Source organism: Elephas maximus, chromosome 8 (genome assembly GCF_024166365.1).
Source record: "Elephas maximus indicus isolate mEleMax1 chromosome 8, mEleMax1 primary haplotype, whole genome shotgun sequence".
In the NCBI taxonomy this organism is placed as follows: domain Eukaryota; kingdom Metazoa; phylum Chordata; class Mammalia; order Proboscidea; family Elephantidae; genus Elephas; species Elephas maximus.
In genome coordinates this window covers 101348956-101372876 of record NC_064826.1, presented here as the reverse complement: position 1 = coordinate 101372876, position 23921 = coordinate 101348956, and the positions used below count along the sequence as shown (strand labels likewise).

The following is a 23921-nucleotide window of genomic DNA, read 5'->3' as shown; positions in this document are numbered from 1 at the left end:
TGTGGCAGTTCTACTCTGTCCTACAGGGTCGCTATGAGTCAGAACTGACTCGACAGCAATGGGTTTGGTGTTTTTGGTTTGATGTCAGAAAAAACCCAAAGAAGACACCCTAAAAAAATTACAAAGTTGCTGCTGAGTCCATTCTAGCTCATGGTGACCCTGTGTGTGTCCGAGTAGAGCTGTGCTCCATAGGTTTTTCAGTGACTGATGTTTCAGAAGTAGATGGTCAGGCCTTTCTTCCAAGGTGCCTCTAGGTGGACTTGAACCTCCAACGTTTTGGTTAGCAGCTGTGTGCGTTAGCCATTTTCACCACCCAGGGATTACAGGGTACCCTAGGCCTGTTTAATCAGAACCCTACAGTGGCGCTGGGAATTGATATTTCTGCAAAACTCCTCAGGTGATTCTGAGGAGCAGTCCTGCTTAAGGACCACCACTGTAGATTATAGAGATAGGAAGTTAGCACTCTAACAGAAATAAATGTGATACTTTTTAAATTTATTAAAATAACTATTTCTCCTATTAGAGAAAACAGTGAGGAAATTTCACAAGTGAAAAATACTTGATGAAAAGAGTTTAAAATGAAATGGGACAATCCAAACCTCCAATCATAAAAGTAAGAGTTCTCATGTTTAGTGGATTTATTGAAATATAGAACAAGTACCAATTTAGCCAAAGGCCTAAATCGTCAGAACTTTTCAGAAGCTCTACCTATATTCAGCTGTGGTTCATAGAGAAAGAGATGAAAAGACAGAAAAGAGATACAGGAAAATGGATTTTGAAATTCTAAGGCAAATAATTTCATGGTTTATGCTTTAGCATAGGGGTCCAAGTATTTAAATACATCAAATGTTGAAGGTACAGTAATTCAGAAATTATATGCTTCAAAAAGTCATGACCATCTGCCAAATATAATAAATATAAAGGGAAAAAGAACAGCGTATGTAATTAAGCCCACTACTCATTCCCCTCCTCCCTTTTTTTTTTAACATTCACATCCTTTCATTGATACTGAAATAAGATGGACATTTCTTTTTTTATTTTACCATTTACTTTTTTTTTATTATTATTGCTGTAAAGATATATGTAACACAATACTGGCCAATTCATGATTTTTCGCCTGTACAATTTAGTGACACTTGTTACATTCATTAATCATGTTGTGCGATTGTCACCAATATCCACTGTGAAATTTTCCACCACCATAAACGGAAACTCATGCTTTCTAAACAATTCTTCCCCCTCCCCCACTCCGCCACCCTTAGTAAAGACCAATAAACTTTGGTCTCTATACATTTGCCTATTCTAGATATTTCATCTGAGTGAGATTATATAATATTTGTCCTTTTGGGACTCACTGACATCACTCAGAGTAATGTTTTCAAGGTTCATCCATGTTGTAGCCTGTGTCAGGACTTCTTTTCTCTTTATGGCTAACATTTCTTTTTTTTTTTTTTTATCAAATAGAAAGGAGTTTTAGTCTTTCTTTACTACGACTTACTCCTCTGGCCACAGAAATGATTGTCATTGTTTTTACAGAACTGGAATCAAAGGGGAGAAAAATGGACCACTTCAGAATGGCCGGTTTCTGGGAAGATATGAATTTACCATTCTGCTAACCTGTTCTAGGAGGTCGTGAGGTGTTAATCATACTTTTGAGACAAGGATAAAATGGTCGGAGGTAAAAGCTTTACATTCAGTGTATTTGGTCCTTTCCTGTATGTTCTGAAGGTTCTTTCTTGGACATTACTTAAACAATGCAGGAGCAAAGGAAGGGGCAGTGTTGCTTTTAAATGTGCTGTTAGATTGTATTTGTGAGCGTTTGATGTTCTTCTTTAATAACCTCAAGTAAAAGGCTGAATGAATTCAACAACAGTAGCTGAAAAAAGTGCAATGAGTCATATTATAAGAAAATGGAGAAAAGGATACAGGACTCTCCACTGAACACAATCCTATATTGTAGGCAATCTGTGATAACACCCTTTTCATTTCAGTTCAGTCCCATAAAATTACCACTAACATTACAACTCATGCAGAACACAGATAAATGTAAAAATGTCACAGAATTCTTCCAGATGGGACTTTTAGTTCCACTAGATCACCATCTACTTTTTTACTTGTCTAATATTTCATTACAACCTTCCATAAGTTAATTTTCTTTCCACTGACCATGTAAATCACAAATCAATTTTCATTTAAAATGCCTGACTACAGATTGTTCCTGAAAGCTCAGAGCCTATGCTTCAGTGAACTCTCCAACACCCTTAATGTACATTAGAAAAAAATGTTGTTTTTTTAAAAAATCTTTTTTTTTAAAGGAATTAATTTTACATTAAAGTCTGGCATGAGACCCGAGGCATCCTAGTTGCCCTCCTAAAATGCAGATGTATTTTTAAGGCATGAAATCACATGTGGTCAAACATTTTGTAGTGACAAAATCCGCAAATATGGCAACATTTCACACCAGCATAAAGTACAGCATGTTTGTTGAAGAACACACACACACACTCGTACACATATTACACACGCAGGTATGTGGCTATTTAGTCCAGTTTTTAAAAACAGAATTATGGATCACAGAATGGTACCTGACGATTCTGGGAATATTGTGGCTGTGGAAATTTTGCCTTGACAACAAATAAATACTTTGGAATCCCAGATTTCCATCCCACGGGAGATGAAGGATTTCAACCTCAGTCATTTCAGATTTTAGATATACTCTCAGAAATATTCAGACAGAAAAGGCCATCTTATGCTTTTGTTATACGAATGTGAAATATCCTGATCAAAACAGCTTTCATTTGGGGGAAGGTTAAGCAGTTATGAACCAAAAAAATCCTCATAAAACAGGCCTCATTTCAAGTTTTAGCTCATTACTTAAAAGCCTATTATTATAATGGCATCTTGAACAGCATTTTATGTTTGATAATATTCCTGATTTTTCCCAATTTCAAAGTGTTTACTTTTTTTATTGTGGTAAAAATATATATAGGAAAACATTTGCCAATCCAGAAATTTTTACACATACAACTCAGCAACATTGATTACATTCATCATGTCAAAATGTTTAAATTTTTAAAAAAAAATTCATAAATGGTATTTCTATTTGAAGACAATATTGAAATATTTCAGGTGAGAAGTGCTCTGAGTTCTCATCTTCAAAATACAGTCGGCAGAAGAGTGTAAATCAGTAAATCACATGGTCACATAATATTCTGGGACATTCAGAAGGCAGGCACAGGTATGGAGAGTTGTCCCTGCTTTCAGAGAGAAAACTGCACTTATGGAATCAGCCGTATTTACTGAGGGTCTCCAGGATTTCTGAAAGGCTGTGATTGAGAACTGACATGTCCTTTGTGCTCACTCCCCAAGTTAATGAATGTCAGTCATTACAGAGAGTATGGGGCTGATCACCTGGTCTGGGTTATTATTTTTTTTCCCCAGTAGCAGTGATTTTTTTTTTTTTTATTACTTTTTCCTTTGTATTTCATAATAGTATCATTCCTGTGACCAACAAATTGTATTTTCAAGTTTGCTAGTTGGGGTGAGGTGAGGCAGCCATCTGTAGTGCTTGGATGTGTCCATTGGGGGGTGTCAGTGGAGACCTTCATTAGCAGTCTATCCCGGCCACCTCATCTTCATGCCCCATGAGTAGCTGGAGTTTAGCTAAGACATACGTGGGTATGAACCTGGAACCTATGCTCGATAAGTTAGACTTCAGCTGGCTAAATTACAGATTTCAACAGCTACTTTTCCTGTTTTTATTTACTTATTCTTTTTAAGTGAAAAAATGTAAGAACATTAGTGTTCTGAACCACAAATGTTCTCAGACCAGGGCTTTTGCAGTTGGAAAAGCACACAACTTTTTGACTGGAAGTTGGCCAAAAAATTCATGCTGTTTTATGACCCCCTCATTAATCTCCAAAAATATGCAATACGGTTTTATGAGCACCAATCCTTCATGATTTTTGAGGGCCTTTGTACAAGGGCTCTATTCTTAGGAGGTGATCTGGCTGCCTTATCCTGTACTCTGTTCTCTGCCAGACGATGGGGCAGACTGTATAGATTATGAAAATGCCAAAACTTGCTAGGAAAGTGTAGCTTTGCTAACTCCAGTTCACACTTGACTTAAACAATACCGTGCCTTGCATATTAAAACTTTAAAAATAACATGCACCAGAAATGTCTAATAAATATATTAACTGTATAGGATTGTCTAGAAATGCTAAGGAAGAGAATCAACTTTTGTTAGTATAACTTGAAGCCTTTATAATGATAAACATTTAGGCTAGAGTAAAACAGGAACTAGGAAACAGCATTTATTAGAAAAGTACATATCATGCTCCAGGAGTTCCCACCAAACCGAAGCACGAACATGGTAGAAACATTCTTGGAATTCAAAGCAGGAAAGAAGGCAATGCCTTGGCATGGAAGAAATTCTTATGATTCAGGAGGAAACTCAAAGGTATGGAAGATTTCAAGATTAAAAAAAAAAAAATCCTGCAAAGGAAAAGAGAACCTGAATCTCTTCCAAGAATACCTCAGTTGAATTCTAACAGTCAGCATTCTACTGAACAGGGCACTATTTGAAAATCTTCTTCAGGGAAATTTTTTATTTTATCTACAGGTTGCTTTTGTGGGTGTGTGCAATGAAATCTTTAATTGTGATGGAAGATTTGCATTGCAGGAATTTCTTTCATAGAAAATATTGCTGGTATTAACCTGCATCTATGACACATTTGTATGCACCTAAAAATGTAAATCCAACAATTATACAAATACTGTAAGTATAGTATTTACTGGTCCATTTGAAGAGCATGATCAGAAGTCTGTAGCGAACTAATTTCTCTCTCAAAGAATGCTCCTTTAGAAGTATACTTCTATATCCTTAATAAGTTAAAATATGTAGTATGTTTTTCCCCAAATTAAGAAATGCCTTAACTCCTTCGTGATTCCTGTTAGTTATTTATTTTCAAGAGCAAAAGTTAGCTGAAAAAAACCTTTGGCACCTATACAGATTTCAGTTTGTCTAATCAGAACCATAGGCATAGCTTCCATTCAAGAATATCCCAGAAGGGAATGCTAGAACACAATATCAGACAGATTTGTAAATGGCCTGTTGCCTTCTTACTAAAAATTTCCAATAATTTTGCAGAGGATATTTGCAAAGAATTCAGGTGAATTTCTGAAAGATCCAGAAAGCATTCTATTTAAATGCATTATCAGATTCAACTGAATGCTTGATATTTTTAAAATATTTTTAGGAGTTGTCTATCTGCTGAGGATTAGTTATTCGAACTATCGACCTAAGGAAATTAACAACGGGAGCAGAGAGAGGCTTTTCCTGGTAATATGTTGGACTAACATAATATGGACATCTTTCCTGCTTCCAATATGTAGGCATTCTGGGAAAAATGTCAAACATTTAAATATATAGGCAGAAGGGAAAATCTTCAGGCATCAGAAACCAAAAGGGGTAAAACCCAAGCAGCCAGCCTGCTAACTGACACCTGGCACCCTAAGAGAGGACATGAATACAGGCCTGGACAGCTTGGGGCTGATGCTTGGGCACTAACACAAGGACAGGATATACGACCTTGGACAAAGAGGCAAGAAGGAGTGTTTGCATTGATCCTTGTATAAAAATCCAGAACCCTGAAAGGGCTGCCCCATCAGTGAAAGGTGATTAGACAAACCCCATTCACTAGCTGAGGGTATTCATACAGATGTCTGTCTCTGTTAAAGGCTCTAACCAGTAACCTGTTGCATGGAATTCATTCTGTCATGGTGACCCCATGTGTTGCAGAGTAGAACTATGCTCCATAAGGTTTTCAAGGCTGGGACCTTTTAGAAGCAGATCATTAGGACTTTTGGGGGAGGCACCTTTGGGCGGGCTCAAACCACCAGTCTTTTGGTTAGTAGTTGAGCACTTAACAATCTGTACCATCCAGGGATGTTAAAGGCTCTAAGTAGGGAAAATTGTTTGTGGAAAATTGAAAGCCAGGACTGAATGTTTCATGGTATAGAGTCTAAATTTATATAATGTACTTAGTACAGATACCTCTAAGCAGAGAAATTGTTCTATTGAACTTACTGGGCATTTGGCAGAAGAAAACGCAAAACCTTTTATTAGCAGTCCTTACACAACTCAAAGTTTGAAGGATTTCATTAAAAAAAAAATCTCTGCTTGAGTTCAAAACAAAAAAATTATTTACCATACAAGGAAATAATCCACCGCGAGGGAGAGAGAAACAATAAGGACTAGTTTCTCAAGAACTTAAGCTAAAAGTTAGTTGGAAAGACTATAAAATAGTGTATTTAGGATAATTAAGAAAATAGAGGAAAAATTGAAACCATAAAGAAAGAAGAACCAAATAGAACATCTAGAAATAAAAAACAGTCTTTAAATGGAAACCGTGTTGGCGTAGTGGATAAGAGCTACATCTGCTAACCAAAAGGCCAGCAGTTCAAATCTACCAGGCACTCCTTGGAAACCCTATGGGGCAGTTCTACTCTGTCCTTTAGGGTTACTATGAGTTAGAATTGACTCAATGCAACAGGTTTGGTTTTGGTTTAGTCTTTAAATGAAAATATTAATGTTAAACAGAGATTATGCACAACTGCAGAAAGAATTAGTAAGCTGGATGATAGGCCTAAGGAAATAACACAAATGCAGCACAAAATACAAAGAGAAAGAAAATATGTGAGGAAGGCTAAGCGACACGGACAGTAGAATAAGAGGACCCAGTGTACATTACAGGAGTTCTCGATGCAGACAAGTGAGAGAATGGGGGAGAAGAGATAATGACTGAGATGTCAGGAATTACAAGCCCCAAGAAGAATAAATAAAAAGAAATCCATACCAAGGTCTTTCACAGTGAAACTGCAGAATCCTGAGGACAAAGAAAAAAAAAAAAAAAATCTACCACAACAACAACAACAAAAAAGGCATTTTATCTATGAAGGAATGACATTGTTTATCATCAACAAAAAGCAGAAGACAGGTGAAATGGAATAAATTCTTTAGTTGCTAAACATAGTTATTAGCCTAGAATTTTAAGCCCAGCTAAATAATAAAAAATAAGGGACACGAGAAGCATTTTCAAACAAATGAAACTGTTTATGACTAAGAAATCTTCACTGAAAGAAGCCAAAGGCCCTGGAAAGAAGGAATAGGACCCGTCTGTTAGTCTGTTCCACCAGGCGCTCCTTGGAAACTCTATGGGGCATTTCTACTCTGTCCTATGGGGTCGCTATGAGTCGGTATCAACTCGACTGCACTGGGTTTGTTTTTTTTTTGTTTTTGTTAGTTTGTTGTACTGCGGTGGCTTCCATGCTGCTGTGATGTTAGAAGCCATGGCGCTGGTATTTCAAAAACCAGCAGGGTCACCGATTTCAGCACAGCTTACAGGGTCACTATGAGTCGGGTCGACTCATCAGCAACAGATTTAGATTGTTTTTAGGTCTTCAAGACTAAGACAGATTTAAGAAGAAAAGCCTTGCGATCTACTTTCAAAAATTACCCCATGAAAACCTTATGGATCACAACAGAATATTGTTCAATATAGTGCTGGAAGATGAACCCCTGGGTTGGAGGAAAAAAAAAAAAAATTTTAAATACACAGTTGTTGCAACAATGGATTCCAGCATACCAACGCTGGTGAAGGGGGTGCAGGACGTGGCAACATTTTATCCTGTTGTATGTGGGGTCACCATGAGTTGGGGCCAACTAGATGGCAACTAACAATAACAACAGTTAAAACTAAGTGAGCTGGTAAACACAACGATAAACAGAATAACTAATCCTAGGCATCAATGATGTAAGAAGATGGGAGAGGATGATCAATATTAAAGTATTCTAAACCCCACTTATTATTTGGGAGGAAAGACAAAAATACTGATTAGACCTGTTAAGGCAAGCACACGTTCAATATATAAGAGTTACCACTGAAATAATAAAAACAAAATATTTAACTTCTAATGCATTTGATGAGGAAAAGAAAACTTGATTTATTCATTAGAATGCAAGGAATGAGAAAAAGAGCAGAAACACAGGGTAACAAAACAAACTTACAAAATAAGATAATCAAAATACATTCAAATATATAATTATCTATGTGTCTCAACATGGATAAATCTCAAAGGCAAAATGTTGAGAGAAAAAAGGCGAGATATAAAAATATGTTTAGAGTGCTCTACTGCTATGTAAATCCATAATCAACACCCAGTGAAGCAGCACTCAAGAAATCAAATAACGCATTGCACTGGGCAAATCTGTTGCAAAGGACCTCTTTAAAGTGTGAAAAAGCAAAGATGTCACTTTCAGGTCTAAGGTACGCCTGACCCAAGCCACAGTATTTTCAATGGTTTCATATGCATGTGAAAGCTGGACAATGAATAAGGAAGATGAAGGAAGAATTGATGCATTTAAATTATGGTGTTGGTAAGGAATATTGAATATACCATGGACTGCCAGAAGAACAAACAAATCTGTCTTGGACGAAGTACAGCCAGAATGCTTCTCAGAAGCAAGGATGGTGAGATTACATCTCACATACTTTGGGCATGTTATCAGGAGGGACTAGTCCTTGGAGAAGGACATCATACTTGGGAAAGTAGAGGGTCAGTGAAAGACAGGAAGACCCTCAACAAGATGGATTGGCACAGTGGCTGCAACGATGGGCTCAAGCATAGCAACAATTGAGTATGGCTCAAGACCGGGCGGTGTTTCGTTCTGTTGTACACAGGGTTGCTATGAGTGGAAGTGACTTGACAACAGCTAACAACAACCATTACTGTAAAATTTTAATACACCCCAAACAATATATATCACGCACATGCATAGTAAATGCATAAACACGTGCATAGGCAGGGTAGTGGTTACTTCCAGGAGAGAGAAAGGCTAAGGAACGACTGGGAGGAGAAGTAGAGGTGGATTTTAGCATAATTCATAATGTTCTCATTTTTAAAATAAAAATCTTAAAGCAAACGTGGCAAAATGTTAACATCTGTTAATACTAGATCAGTTATTATATATATTCCTCTGTTTTCAAATATTTCAAAGAGTATAATAATTTTTAAAAAAAGGAGTTTATATTTGATCAGTGGAAAATGCTCATAAATGCTACATCCTTCTTCTATCTGTATAGATAACAATCCCAAACAGTTCCTATACTGCAGCAGAGAACTCATAAAACACACTCTCCACTTTGTTAGCAAAAACGATCCTTTGTGGTTTTCTTCTTGAGAGCTCAAATTTAAATGTATGCTTATTTTTATTTTTCATGAGCATAGCTTTTTACCATATGCAATTTAAAATTTTTCTAGTATCCATTCTTAATAAAATAAAAAGAAACAAGTGAAATTCATTTCAATAATATACTTAATGCAATGTATTCAAAATGTCATTTCAGCATGCAATCATGAGCTACTACTTTGTATGTTTTTATTTTTTTGATACGAAGCCTTCAAAATCTGGTATAGATTTTACACTGATAAAACCAGAAAACCAAACATATTGCTGTGGAGTCAATTCCAACTCATAGCGACCCTACAGGACAGCGTAGAACTGCCCCATAGGGTTTCCAAAGAGCAGCTGAGCGATTCCAGCTGCTGAACTTTTGGTTAGCAGCCTAGCTCTTGAGCACTTCACCACCAAGGCTCTTTAACACTGATAGCATATCTCAGTTCAGACTGGCCACATTTCAAATGCTCAGAAGCCACGTGTGGCTCTTGGCTACCACATTGGATTTTGCAGCTTTTGGTAATAAAAACAGCTATCATTTCATGTTGCACTTACTGGGTGTCAGGCACTAAATATTCCACACATTATCATATTTAATCCTTAAAATAAGCCTATAAAATAGCTGAGGAAAGCAACTCTCAGATATCAGAGTGCCTAGCCCAAGGCCACACAGCTAGCAAGCAGTAGGGTTGGAATTACCATTTGCCAATGAATCCATTCCAATGCATGGCCACCCCATTCAGAGTAGAACTGTGTACCCTAGGGTTTTCAATGGCTGATTTTTTGGAAGTAGGTTGCCAGGCCTTTCTTCTAAGGCACCTCTGGGTGAACTCAAACCTCAAACCTTATTTGGCAGTCAAGCATGTTAACCACTTGCACCGCCTAGGACTGGGTTGGAATTAAACCTGGTTTGGAATTAAACCTGGTTAGTATGATTCCTGGTGGAACAGGGTTAAAGTGCTCAGCTGCTAACCAAAAGGTTGGTGGCTCAAACCTACCAGCTGCCCCACAGGAGAAAGATGGGCAGTCTGCTTTTGTAAAGACTTATAGCCTTGGAAACCCTATGGGGCAGTTCTGGTCTATCCTATAGGGTCTCTATGAATTGAAATTGACTCGGTGGCAGTGGGTTGTCAATGTGATTCCAGTGCCTACTCTATGAATCACCATCCTCGGTGGCTGCCTACAGGCAGGACCTTTCTCCTCATTGTTCCTCTCCTGACCATATAGCTTCTGTGTTAATTTAGCACCTCAAATCTTATTCTTAGCAGACAAAATTGCAAATAATCTGGTTTGCCGGCATTTGGGTTTCAATTGAGTAAACACCTTACCTGAGCCCAGAAATGGTACTAAGCACACCCCTCCTTTGCCCATCTCTAGTCGAGGGGCTGGAATATGGAATCTAGTATTTTCTCTGACTCATAATGACTTAAAAAATGTGGTAAAATGCATGAGAGCAACAACTTGCAAAAAAAAAAAAAAAAAAGGAAAGGCTGATACAATGTAGCTTGATATGCTGTAGCCATCTTAGGTCCTTTTGTCTTTATCCACTGTTCCAGTATTTGACAAATTTCTATTTCTATCCTCTCCATAAAAGTGTCCCTAGTTGGGGAAGTTGTGCACCTCTCATGGTTTCATAATAAACTGGAAGTGAGTAACGGTACAAAATCAAAGGAAATAAAACTCCAGTTGCTGTTGCTGCTGGGGTTGCTTTCTGAATGTGGCTTATACAATATTTCATCTGTGCTGACACCTTTCACTCTCAATTATTTGGCTGCTGTCAAAACAAATCAATCAAATTATAGCACTGTGTCTTCATGTTACCATTCCATTGTAAGTTAGCAGTATTAGCTTTGAAATAAATGGAAGTATAAATTTTATCTTGATTATTTATTTAATGCAACTTTCACCCATGTGAGTTATTTTCCAAACACAGCAGACTCAAATTATCTTATGTCAAATGTTGAATATATATATATGTTCTGCTAAGAATTTCTAAAATAATGGCACACAGGGGAACTGAGATGCATAAAAATGTGCTGATGGACCTGTATATTTGCGTTAATCTTAACCCAGTGACAAATGGCACACAAAATACGTGTGTTTTTAATTTTGGCTATAAGCTTGGTTAGTACAGTTGGTTAATATAATTTGGAAGAATATGACACTAAAGGACAAGGTCAATGATGAACCAAAGTTTTTCAGAGATTTATTTTGCTTATAATAAGGTATAATTTTCCAAGGTAAGACATTTAAAAAAAAAAAAACTGTATTATTTATACTAGAGCTTTTACCAAACATCAGAGCCAAGCATCACAAAACTGTTTCCACTGCCATAGACTGCTAAGGCAGGCATGACCCCTAAAGGTGCTTAAAAAAGAAGCAAGGAAGGAAAAAAAAAAAAAAGGACTCAAACATTTTCAATTTTGAGATTTTTAAGGCTTCAACTACATTTTTAAATAAAAGATTTAAATCAATTGAGTTGCTTTCCAGCAAAAGAGCAAACAGTGTTGAAGCTTTTATGTACAAGATCTTAAAATAGCTTCTTTATACATGGAAACTTAGCATGTCCTTAGAAGATAGAAACCAAACTAGCAGATGCTTTTTTTTTTTTTTGGCTCCTTCTTGTTGCACTCCGGATATATAAGGGTAAAGCAACAGTCAAAAGTTCCAATGTGAATGAGTAGATTATGTCTAATGAACGAGAATTCAAACACAAGAGCCTCAGCATAACCTGACGCAAACAAGCGAGGAGGCAGTGAGTGTCTTGAGGAACTATCATTTCTACCCTCTACGTGTATCAGGGGGAATAATATGTTGGAAACTCTTTTTTGGCCTCTGTTGTAACTGCCTCTTCCTCTTCCACGGTTTGAACTGTGATGTACCTTCCCTAACCTCTTCTCCCTCAGAAATTTCTTCCCTTCCTGGTTTCTGTCATATATGTTGATGGTTTCTACATCAGGATCTCCAGCACAAATTCCACTCTCTGTTCCAGACCCATGTATTTCCAACTGGCTACTAGTATTTCTATTTAAATAGTTCACAGGAAACTGAACAAATCACGTCAAACAGAACTAACAAGCCCCTCGTCTTTCCTCCCATTCCACTACATTTAATCCATCATCAAGTCATATAAAACCCATCTTTTTAATGTCCCCTAAATCAGACCCCTGCTCTTCATCACTGCCACCAGAATCTTTTTCCCCTGGGTTACTGCAGTATCCTCCTAACTAGATTGTAGATCCCAGTGCCTACCACAGTGCCTGGCAGATAGCAGATACTTGGTAAGTATGTGTGGAATCGATCAGTCTTTGTGTGCAGTTCATGGGAGGAAAGGAGGTTTAGCTTTTCCCTAGAGAGGCTGAGAAATGTAACTGTGACCTCTCATTGGTAGTCTGCTCTGCGGGAATTACACACATAACACAAGGCTTTCTTGGAGAACACTACTTCTCCATTCCCTAAACAGTGGGCACGGGGGAATTGAGGACCATTTTCTATTTCCATATTTTCAATACCTGCCCCCTTTACACATTCACCTCCCACAGATAAAGAAGTCCTCTTTATTTTGATTCCAGAGGAAAGATGAACAAAGGAGCCCAGTTCCATCTCGTTCTTAGTAACGGAGTGCAGTTGAGAGGAATTTCAACCTTGGTCCTTTCCTCATATAGGCATCAGTGCCATTCTAGAGGCAGCCATCTTGGAAAAGGGCTAGTCACATTGGCCAACTCATACCTGGCTTGGAATCTAATCCAGTTTGCACACCCTAGTGTCGACACGTTGCTAGATGCCATCATCAAAAGCCCTGATAGATTTACAGCCTTATTATGTGCAAACTGGGGATCACATTACTTCCCTGCCTTTTGCTTTGAAAATAAATGCCTTGGCTTTGCTTTGACATTTATGTGGCAGCTGGAAACCATTATCCTTTGACAATGCTTTATTCCATTGACAGTATCTCTTAAATACGCAGTATACTAGTCATACTCTTCATTCATGTGCTTCCAGTTTAATCCATGCCCCAGTGCCTCAGTGACGCCTGCTTCAAGGATAATATACTGCAGAACGGGCTTCTCCAGGTATTTTAAATAAAAAGTCTGAAGCCTGAGAGACATGGAGGTTTGAAAAACTGCCAAAGAAAGACACATTGCAACTACTTTTCATAACTTCTTTACAGTGGATTTGGTATTATTGTATGGTAGGTCACGTGGGGCTCTTCAGAATAACACTCCAAATACAAATTTATGTACTAAGTATTTTTAATATTGGACTTGGTGACAGCCAGCCAAGTATCAGAAGCTGAGAAATCATTGCATACTAAAGCCAGAGCTGGTTCTTCTCATTTCTAGCCACTGTGGCTGGTATTGTGTTCTCCTTTTCTGTGAGTGGTCTTAGATCTCTCCTTTTATGTTCAAGCCATCACTGGGGGAGCTACCTTCTGAGTGCAGGCATCACTCAATAGCACAAAAGTAAACCACAAGGAAAAGCAGCATGTGTGGCTGATTATGTGTTTTGTTCTTCAGGAATGGTGGGAGAACGCACAGGACATGTTTCACACCCCACCCGCCTACTCCTTACCAACAATTTCTTCTTCAATCCATAAAATCAAGCACCTTTAAAGGTAACCTATATAATTAAATATTGCTCATACATCATTAATGTGTAGGTGTATAACGAAGTGTGTAAATACGTAATATTCATGAAAATATCGGAGCATAATTGCACTGTTTTCAAGTGAGTTCATCTCGAACATATCAGTGCTTGGTACAGGGCCTTGCATATAGTGGATGCTCAGGTTCTTTGATGGCCACTTGCCACACACAGGAGAGGCACCCAAGGTCCCAATAGTGCATTATTCCTGCTCCTCTGGAGTCCCTGAGCACTGCAGTTAACACGCTCAACTACTAATCAAATGGTTGGTGGAAGAAAGGCAATCTACTTCCAATAAAAGCAACCATTGAAAACCCTGTGGAGCACAGTTCTGCTCTGACACACATGGGGTCTCCATGAATCAGAGCTGACTGGATAGCAAGTGGTTTTCCTGCCCCCCCAGCTCGATTTCTTGCCACCCTAGGACTTCTCACTTAAGCAACAACCAAAACTTGCCAACAAACGCCATGCTCCTCAAGCCTTCTTCTCTACACTGAGTGTTCTCTTTACTTTTCTTCACTTGACTAATTCCTACTAATTCTTTAAAATTCATTCACTCATTCTAGAGTACCTATTATGAGTCAAGCAATGTTCAAGGTTCTTGGGCCACATCACTGAATCAAGCAAAGATCCCTGTCACAGACTTTATGGTCTAGGAGCAGAGTCAGACACAAACAATAGATTTATACACAGGTGTCCTCCTCTATAGCACCAGAGCCAAGCATCGCAGTGCTGCTTCCACTGCCCTAGACAGGTATGTAGTCATGACCCTAAGCACTTAAAAAAGAAGAAAGGATATAGAAGGACTCAAACATTTTCACTGCGAGATTTTAAGGTTATGTCAAAGGTAGTGTTATGGGAAAAGGAGATAAAGGAAAGCCGGTAAAAGGAAGGAGAGAGGGAGTGGGGCTTGATGCTTTCTGGAGAAAGAGTGTTTCATGCTAAGGAAACAGCACATGCAAAGGCCCTTGGGCAGGAGTATGTTCAAAAAACACCAAAAAGACAAGAATGCCTTCATATTGAATCTGATTAAGTTAAAAAGGGGTGGGAGGAATAGGAATGAATGAGAAGGCAAAAGAAATCAGACTCAACACGTTATGTATTGGGGAAAACTTTGGCACATGGAACTAACTGGAACAAAAGGATCAGAAGCAGTCTTAATTTCTGAGAAGGCTATATTACCAAAACCAAAAACCAAACCAAACCTGTTGCCATCAAGTCGATTCTGACTCATCACAACCCTACAGGACAGAGCAGAACTGCCCCATAGGGTTTCCAAGGAGTGGCTGGTAGATTCAAACTGCCGACCTTTGGGTTAGCAGTCATAGGTCTTTAACCATTGCATCACCAGGGCTCCCAAAGAAGCTACGAATTTTGAACTGTTGGAAACTTCAAGCAACCTTCGGTTCCCCCAAGCTTCCACAAGCCACACATGAACTGAGAAGGTCCCCAGAGAAAGGTACATTCCTCAACTTTCTCTTCAGATGTAGCCAAGGAAGTTAACAAACAGAGAAGAATCTCCCAGGGAGTGTAGTCAAGGGCTACAGAGAACAATGGCCAAGGGTGCTTCCCTAGAGATGCCCAGTTGAGGAACCCTCTCCCTGGCCCCAGAGAAGGGCATCTTCACAAAGTCTGCCCACTGGGACATCAGAATCTCCATGGAGATATATAAACAAACTCTGGTATATTCTTAAAGTGGAATGCTCCTCGGAAATTAAAACAAATGAACTACTGATACAATACACACAAAAATATAGATGAATCTCAAACCCATTTGGCTAAGTGAAAAAAGCCAGCAAAGAATACATAGTGTATGAATCCATTTGTATGACCTTCTAGAACGGGCAAAACTAAGCTACAGCAACAGAAAGCAGATCAGGGGTTGCCTGGTTGGAGGAAGGGGATTGACTAGAAAGGGGCACAAGGGAACGTTTTTGGAATAATGAAAATGTTTTATGTATTGATTGAAGTGGAGGTTACACAGGTGTATGCAATTATCAACTGCACAATTATCACTGAACCGAGCACTTAAGATTCATACATTTTATGGTATATAAATAATACCTCAATTAAAACAACAAAAACAAAAAGGAAATGTAAAGTAACTTGCACATGAAATCCCTAACCCCAATACTATACTTACACACTTTACCACATACCGATTTTACTTTGGGGAGTCAGGGAAAACCAAGGCAGATTTCCTGCCTGAGCTAAGGGCAGGGAAACCATCCTTGGCCTTGATTTTTCACCTTGCCTTGAACCTAATTGCTTTTCCATGTTCAGGTTAAGCAGCACTCTCTAATGTATTTTTGGTCATTAATTTAAATGTCATGCTTGACTTAACTGGAATGTTCGCACTTTGATATAAATCTCCTCCTTAGCACATTTATATTCTCCGTTTATGTGGCCCTATAGTGATTAGTGAGTCATCCTGGCCTGTGCCATGAGAACCAGCCACTAACCTGAATATGTGTCCTAGAGGCAGACACACCTCTGCTGTCCCATTAACCCCTTTGCTATGTGTTGTCACTACTGTTGAGGCTGTATTTACCTACGTTTTGTGTATAAGTTAAACCAAAGCAAGAAATCCAACATGTTTGCCGTGAGTTTCATGAAAACCAAACCAAACCAAACCAAACCCTTTGCTACTGAGTCAATTCCAATTCCTATGATCCTACAGGACAGAGCAGAACTGCCCCATAGGGTTTTCAAGGCTGTAATCTTTACAGAAACAGACTGCCACATCTTTCTTCTACAGAGAGGCTGGTGGGTTCGAACTGCCAACCTTTTGTTTAGCAGCTGAGTAGTTTAACCACTGTGCCACCAGGGTTCCTTGAGTTCCTTTAGCCTTTATTTTGCTACATCAAATAATACTTTCTGTTCCCATATTAGAACAATTGCAAATTGTTTTTAGTAAAGTTATTTGTGTTTTTAAAGAAAATAAGTAAAATGGGAGACATTGGTTAAGAGTTTATAAAGTATGTGACAGGTCTTAGTAATTTTCTTTGAGGTTTATAATTATTGGTCATATTTCACAAGCATGAGTTTGCTGACAGCCAGTTGAGACCAAAGCAATGTGAGCATGGGACAAAGGACACAGCAATGGAGGCCTAGGGGTAGGTGATGATGGTAGCTGCTTGGAATGAGAAAAGGAACATTCCAAGGTGAGATGGGAGGAGGCAATGAACCTCACCTACATGTAGGGACACAGGGTATTGAGGGGTAGTCATTTCTAGGTCTTAGCTAAGATTAGAACATTTATGGCCTACATCTCAGCCAGAACTTCCCTTAAAATAGCCAGAACCTAGACCTAACCTTTGGCATGTGACATAAGAGTTTGTCTCAATCTTAGTTCATATTGTAGGGGGTCCTACTGATCTATTCTGTTATCCCAGCCAACAGACAGGCCAACATAATGGCTGCAGTACCCACTGCCTTTTCTGCTGATGGAAGAGGCCTAGCATGTTTCTTAAGCATGTTTGCTCATGTTCTGTATTGTGCCAACCTGGCTTCCCCCTTCCACCTACATTACAGCTGATTGGACAAGAGGGGACACCTGACTATGGAACCATCAATCTCTAGTCTGGCTAGGTAGCCTAGTATAAAAAGGCTCAGCTGCACAGAAATTTTCTCTTTGAGAGTTTGAAGTTTAGATAGAGATGGAGATAGGGATAAAGGTAGAGGTGATGGAGATGGGGATAGCAATGGAGGGGTCTTACTGGGTACGTTAGTTGGAAAGATGCAAGTACTCAGGGGATGCAAAACAGAAGGTGAACGAACAAAGATTATGGGCTAGCCAAACAGTAACCAATGCAATAGAGAGAAGTCACGAGAAGTGTTATGAACTGAACTGTGTCTTCCAAAAAGATACATTGAAGTCTAACCCCAGTACCTATGAACATGAACTTGTTTGGAAATAATCTTTGACGATGTTGTCAGTTTGATTAAGATGAGGTCATACTGGAATAGGGTGGGTCCTAATTCAGTATGAGCGATACTTTCATAATAGAGAAGAACAGACGCAGAGACAGGGAGGCAGAGGAAGGATAATACGTGATACTATAGAAGCAAGCCAAGTAATACCTGGAGCTACCAGAAGCTAGGAGAGAGGTATGGAACAGATTTTCTCTCAAGCTTCAGAAGGAATCAACAAGGCCGATACCCTGATCTCAGACTCCCAGACTCCAGTCTGATAAATTTTGAGGTGATAAATTTCTGTTCTTATAAGCCACTCAGTTTGTGGTATTTTGTTATAGCAGCCTTACAAAACTAATACAAGGAGGGAGCAGGAGAAGCTGGGAGGCAGGTTATTAGTCACTCTGGAAGTGAGGGCTACATACCTGTCTGCTGAGGAGGGGAAAATGACAGCCTGCAGCGTAGAGGGTCACTGTGTTTTTTAATGTCCAGACCTCATTCCAGGATCCCTGAGAATCCAGTGACCCTGATCCTAAGTTCCCAAGAGATTTCTAATTCCCTACTCTTGTGCTTCTTCATGTAGTAAGATCCCACCCATCCTTGAGCAAGAATCTGAGGAGAAAGGAAAAGCAATTGTCTATGCAGATAGGTTTTCTGCTGGACCATATGATCTCTTTTGCAGCAATGCAAAGTGTTTGCTGGATAAAATCTCAGACAAGATCTGCAAGAATACTTGCATGATGCAAGAAAGCTCCTCTAGAGGCCAGAGGTGGTGAGGGAGAGCAGGAGAATAAAAGAAACAAACAAAAAAAACTAGTTGCCATTGAGTCGACTCTAACTCATGGTGACCCCATCTATGTCAGAATAGAACTGTGCTCCATAGGGTTTTCAATGGCTGATTTTTCAGAAGTAAATCACCAGGCCTTTCTTCTGAGGTGCCTCTGGGTAGACTCGAACCTCCAACATCTTGGTTAGCCTAGAGAATTAATGAGGGCACTGACCGCAATACACATGCTCCCGCTACCTCCACTACCATAAGAATAATCTCAGAATCTGGTGGAGGGCCCTGCTGGCCATATTGGGGAGTTACCAAATGAATTTTGGGAAAGCTCTAAAACCAGCATTTCTTCAAAGTTTAACATGCATAGAAATGACTTAGGGTCTTTTAAAAAGGCAGATTCTTCTCAGTGGGTTGGGTTGGGGCCCAAGATGCTACATGTCTAGAAAGCTCCCCTAAAGACACTGATGCTGCTGGTCTGGAGCCCACACTTGATGAGCGAGTGTGACATGGCCACCCCACCACCCTGCCTGAGTGGAGACAAGCCGCTCTCAGTGTAATGGTTTGTCTTGAGTGCTCACTAAGACACATCTGTGATCCATGGCCTCACTGCGCTGAGAGCTATTTCATGTTACTTGATTGGGGAATGTAAATGAACAGGCTCTCAATCACTTAGGTAAAAGGGAAAACGCCTGAAAATTCATCCTTGCATTCCAAGCCATTAAGAAACTGATGCCAGTCATTTTCCATTTTTTTCTTAGCAAAATTTTAGTTTTGAGCTGGAAGAACAAGCAGACTAGAGGGCCAGGTAGGAAGGTCAGAGAAGAGTCAGAAACAATTCCAACTGGCTGAGTTGTTTCGTGAATAAAAACTTAACATTTTACAGTGAAGAAAAGGGGAAGCGTCCCTGACTAAAGGCACCACAGAGGAAAAGGTCCAGCCTACTTCAGGCTGGGCGTTGACAACTTAAGTCCCTCCCCCTCACACTGACCAAGCAAGTCCGTGTTTCTAAAACCACCTTAGACAGTGGAGTTTCAACTACAGATGGGCAGACTTACTAGTCATTTTAACGGTGGGGCCGGTGGAGGGGGGTGAGCATTCTACACTGGCTATTGACTATATGAACGTGTGTAAGGATTCCTTGTGAGGTATTTATAGTCCATTTACAAGACCGCCGCCCTTGAGGAACGATGATACTCAAGGATATCTAGGACTGGCTGGGTCTCAGAGTCACCCAGGACCCTGAAGATGACTTCTTGGCCTGCCAGGTATCTATTCACCAGCCCAAGAGTCCTACTACCTTCTGCTATGCAAGCTGAGAAGCTACGCAAACCACAGGCATACTTCCTAGGGGCTGCCAGGGGCAGCAGTTGGTTCCCTAAAGGTTAGAAGATCAGCTGTGCGTCAGCTGCTGGCCAACTGATCAGCTTTTGCAGCCCACAAGATGGCTGGCTGGCATTGCCCTGCAAGTTGTGGTCATTGATTCTGGACGCCTTGGAGATATGGAACACTTCCATGCTTTACTATCTCTATTGTCCTTGGGCCTCCCACAGGGTAACCAACTCATTCTGATTTGCCTGGGACTTTCCAGGATTTAGCACTCAAAGTCCCCAACCCTGGGAAACACTCTGAGTCACGCACAAACCAGGGCAGTTAGTCACTCTGCTTTGCTGACTACTGAGGTCTGATGGTGAAGAAGTCATTTGGGAAAATGTGAAAGGGACAGAAAAGCTCAAGGAAACTGGAAAGCGGGACTTTTCTGAATCTTAACAGTAATTTAGGAATTGGCATTCACTCATAAGGATATTAAAGAAGAAGGTATAGGGGAAGGGGCTTGGCTAGTAAGACTAATGAAGAAGCTTTTCCTATAACAGGCTGACTTGCAATTCGGGGATATTTTAATGACCCCTGCATCCAGAAATTCTAGCTGGATACAGAAGAGGATGTGGAACGAGGGATATTATTGCTGAGGTCAGATGGATCTTGGCTGAAAGCAGAGAATACCAGAAAGATGTTTACCTGTGTTTTATTGACTATGCAAAGGCATTCGACTGTGTGGATCATAACAAATTATGGATAACATTGTGAAGAATGGGAATTCCAGGACACTTAATTGTGCTTGTGTGGAACCTGTGCATAGATCAAGAGGCAGCCATTCAAACAGAACAAGGGGATACTGCATCATTTAAAATTAGAAAAGGTGTGTGTCAGGGTTGTATCCTTTCACCATACTTAATCTGTATGATGAGCAAATAATCTGAGAAGCTGGACTATATGAGGAAGAACAAAGCATCAGGATTGGAGGAAGATTCATTAACAACTTGCTGTATGCAGATGACACAACCTTGCTTGATGAAAGTAAAGAGGACTCCAAGCACTTACCAATGAAGATCAAAGACTACAGCCTTTACCACCACCGACTGCTCTGACACAGATCACAATAGAGGGTCTCTCAGAGCGGGAGAAAAATGTGAACAAAATTCAAACTCACACAAAAAAGACCAGACTTGCTGGTCAAGAGACTGGAGAAACCCAAAAAGCATGGCCCCCAGACACCCTTTTAACTCAGTACTGAAATCACTCCTGAGGCTGACTCTTCAGCCAAAGATTAGACAGGTCTATAGGGCAAACAACACACATGAGAAACGTGCATTATAGTTCAATCATGTCTACCAGACTAAATGCACACAGAGAAGGCAGGAAGAGACAGGAAAACTAGATGAATGGAAACAGGAAACCCAAAGTGGAGTAGTATAAACATGAAAGGGTTGTCAACCAATGTCACAAAACAATTTGTGTACTGTTTAATGAGAAATTACTTTGTTCTGTAAACTTTCACCTAAAGCACAATTTAAAAAAAAAAAAGAAGAAGACTGCAGCTTTCAGTATTGATTGCACCTCAACATAAAAAAACAAAAATCCTCACAACTGGACTGATAAGCAACATCATGACAAATGGAGAAAAGATTGACATTGTTAAGCATTTCATTTGACTTGAATCCACAATCAATGCCCATGAAAGCAGCAGTCAAGAAATCAAATGATGTATTGCACTGGGCAAATCTGCTGCAAAAGACCTCTTTAAAGTGCTGAAAAGCAAAGATGTTACCATAAGGACTAAGGTGTGCCTGACCCAAGCCATCGTGCTTTCATTTGCTTCACATGCATGTGAAAGCTGGACAATGAATAAGGAGGACCAAAGAATTGATATATTTGAATTATTGTGTTGATGAAGAATATTGACTATACCATAAACTTCCAGAAGGAAGAACAAATCTGTTTTGTAAGAAGTATAGCCAGAATGCTCCTTAGAAGTGCGGATGGCAAGACTTCTGTCATGTACTTTGGACATGTTATCAGGAGGGACCAGTCCTCAGAGGACGACATCATGCTTGGTAAAGCAAAGGGTCAGCGAAAAAGAAGACCCTCAAGGCGAAAGATTGACACAGTAGCTGCAACAGTGGGCTCGAGCATAGCAATGATTGTGAGGATGGTCCAGGATCGGGCAACATTTTGTTCTGTCGTACTTAGTTAGGGTTGCTGTGAGGTGGAATCTACTTGACGGCACCTTACAACAACTACCCACCTCTAACATCATCAAAATTTCAAGGGTGGAGAAAGGAGAAATGTTAGATTGTAGATGTTTAGTAGAAAAGAGCTTGACCATTAACTTCAGTACACTTTTGATGATGATGCTGATAGAAAAATTAATTCAGATGCAAAAACTGAAGGATAAAAAGAGCGTGGTCTCTGGTGGAGCCGACTTAATCAGGTCACAAACCTCAAGATTCACTTTCCAAAACCAAAGGTGTAAAAAAAAAAAAAACACCCAAAGTGTAAGCTAATACTTACATTTAATATCAAAACAAAACAAAAGAGAAAATCTTGATGGAAATCTACATTGCACCAGGTCACTAATTTTGAACCTGAAAATAACAGGTAACAAAATCCTACAAATACCAAATCATAATAAAGATATACCAAGCCTGTTTTGGGGGGCTCTGACTTTGGCATCCACCTTAACCAAGGAGGATTAAGGCATGACCTAGTAGTTCTGCGAGCTTATGTTTATTTATAAGGTTCTATATTCCCATAAGCACAAATGTTCCAAATGGAAGGTTGCATTTTGGTAATGCCCATTTCTTCATTAAGATTTCATAATCCATCTACATTAAAAAGCCTCTCCTTACACTTTGTTGCTCCAGCTTTCACCTTGTATATTCCTGCCTTATTTGCTTAATCCTAGATCCCGGCTTCCCAGGCACTCTCAAATTTGAAACAAGGAAAGTTTGTGCATTAGTGTGTCCTGGGCATGCATGATTTATGAATGGCAGGTTCCTGGCACGACTTAATAGTATAAAAGAGAAATTGTTTTAAACATTAAACTGAAAATCAAGAAGGGCAGCAATAGGTTGGGTATGAAAACACATAGCAAGTGAAGAAGTTTGAACCAAGAGTTAACCAGCTCTTATAGGGTCTGTTTCTTAACCTGTGGACTGCTGCTCTGACCAACTCAATACATTATAAGAAGGTCTGAAATTTGACCCACTGAAATAACACCTTAAATTGTTGTTCTGATAACTTACCCAGTCATTCTGCAAAAAAATAAATAAATAAATAAAATTGAATTGCTAGCATTTATATCAATGGAAAAAACAAATACCTTTGACCAGTCCAAAAGAAATGTGTAATTAAATAAATATGTATTTGTAAATAAATTAGGCATCCTATTCAAATTCAGGCCCATTTCTCCATTACAATAATTCTTCCCCTGACAGAGTATTTTGTAAATCATTTTATCAGTTCATGTTATCAAATTTTTCTGAGAAAAGTCAAAATTTATATAATAGCAACATAATTCCCTTCCTAAAATTAAAGTCTGGCTCTTATTATATGTCCATGTAATATAAAGGTTTGATATAAAAAAAAAACCTGTTGCTGTCGAGTCAATTCCGACTCATAGGGTCCCTGTGGGACAGAGTAGAACTGCTCCACAGTTTCCAAGGAGCACCTGGTGGATTTGAACTGCCGACCTTTTGGTTAGCAGCTGTAGCTCTTAACCACTATGCCACCAGGGTTTCCAAAGGTTTGATATAGAAGTCTATTTTTCTCATTGCAAAATATGACCAAAAACAATAATCATTTCTGTTTAGTGGTTATAACTAAAATATACTTAGTAAGCTAAATAATAATTAAATTAAATGCCTCGACGGCAAAAATTTTAAATGATGCCTGAATTTGAGATGTTCCAACTGCTTCAAACACAAAGACGAAATGTTTAGCCTTTTTGTGGACATAGCTAAAGAACTTGTGAGATTGTAACTGAGGTCTTCCAATAACAAC

The 23921-nt window shown here is 39.3% G+C and overlaps 1 protein-coding gene across 8 annotated transcripts in view; it reads right to left on the bottom strand.

The window, feature by feature from the left end:
• POU6F2 (POU class 6 homeobox 2) overlaps positions 1 to 23921 on the bottom strand; it is a 586518-nt gene that overhangs the window by 275533 nt on the left and 287064 nt on the right. The gene's annotated exons all lie outside the window — the stretch shown is intronic.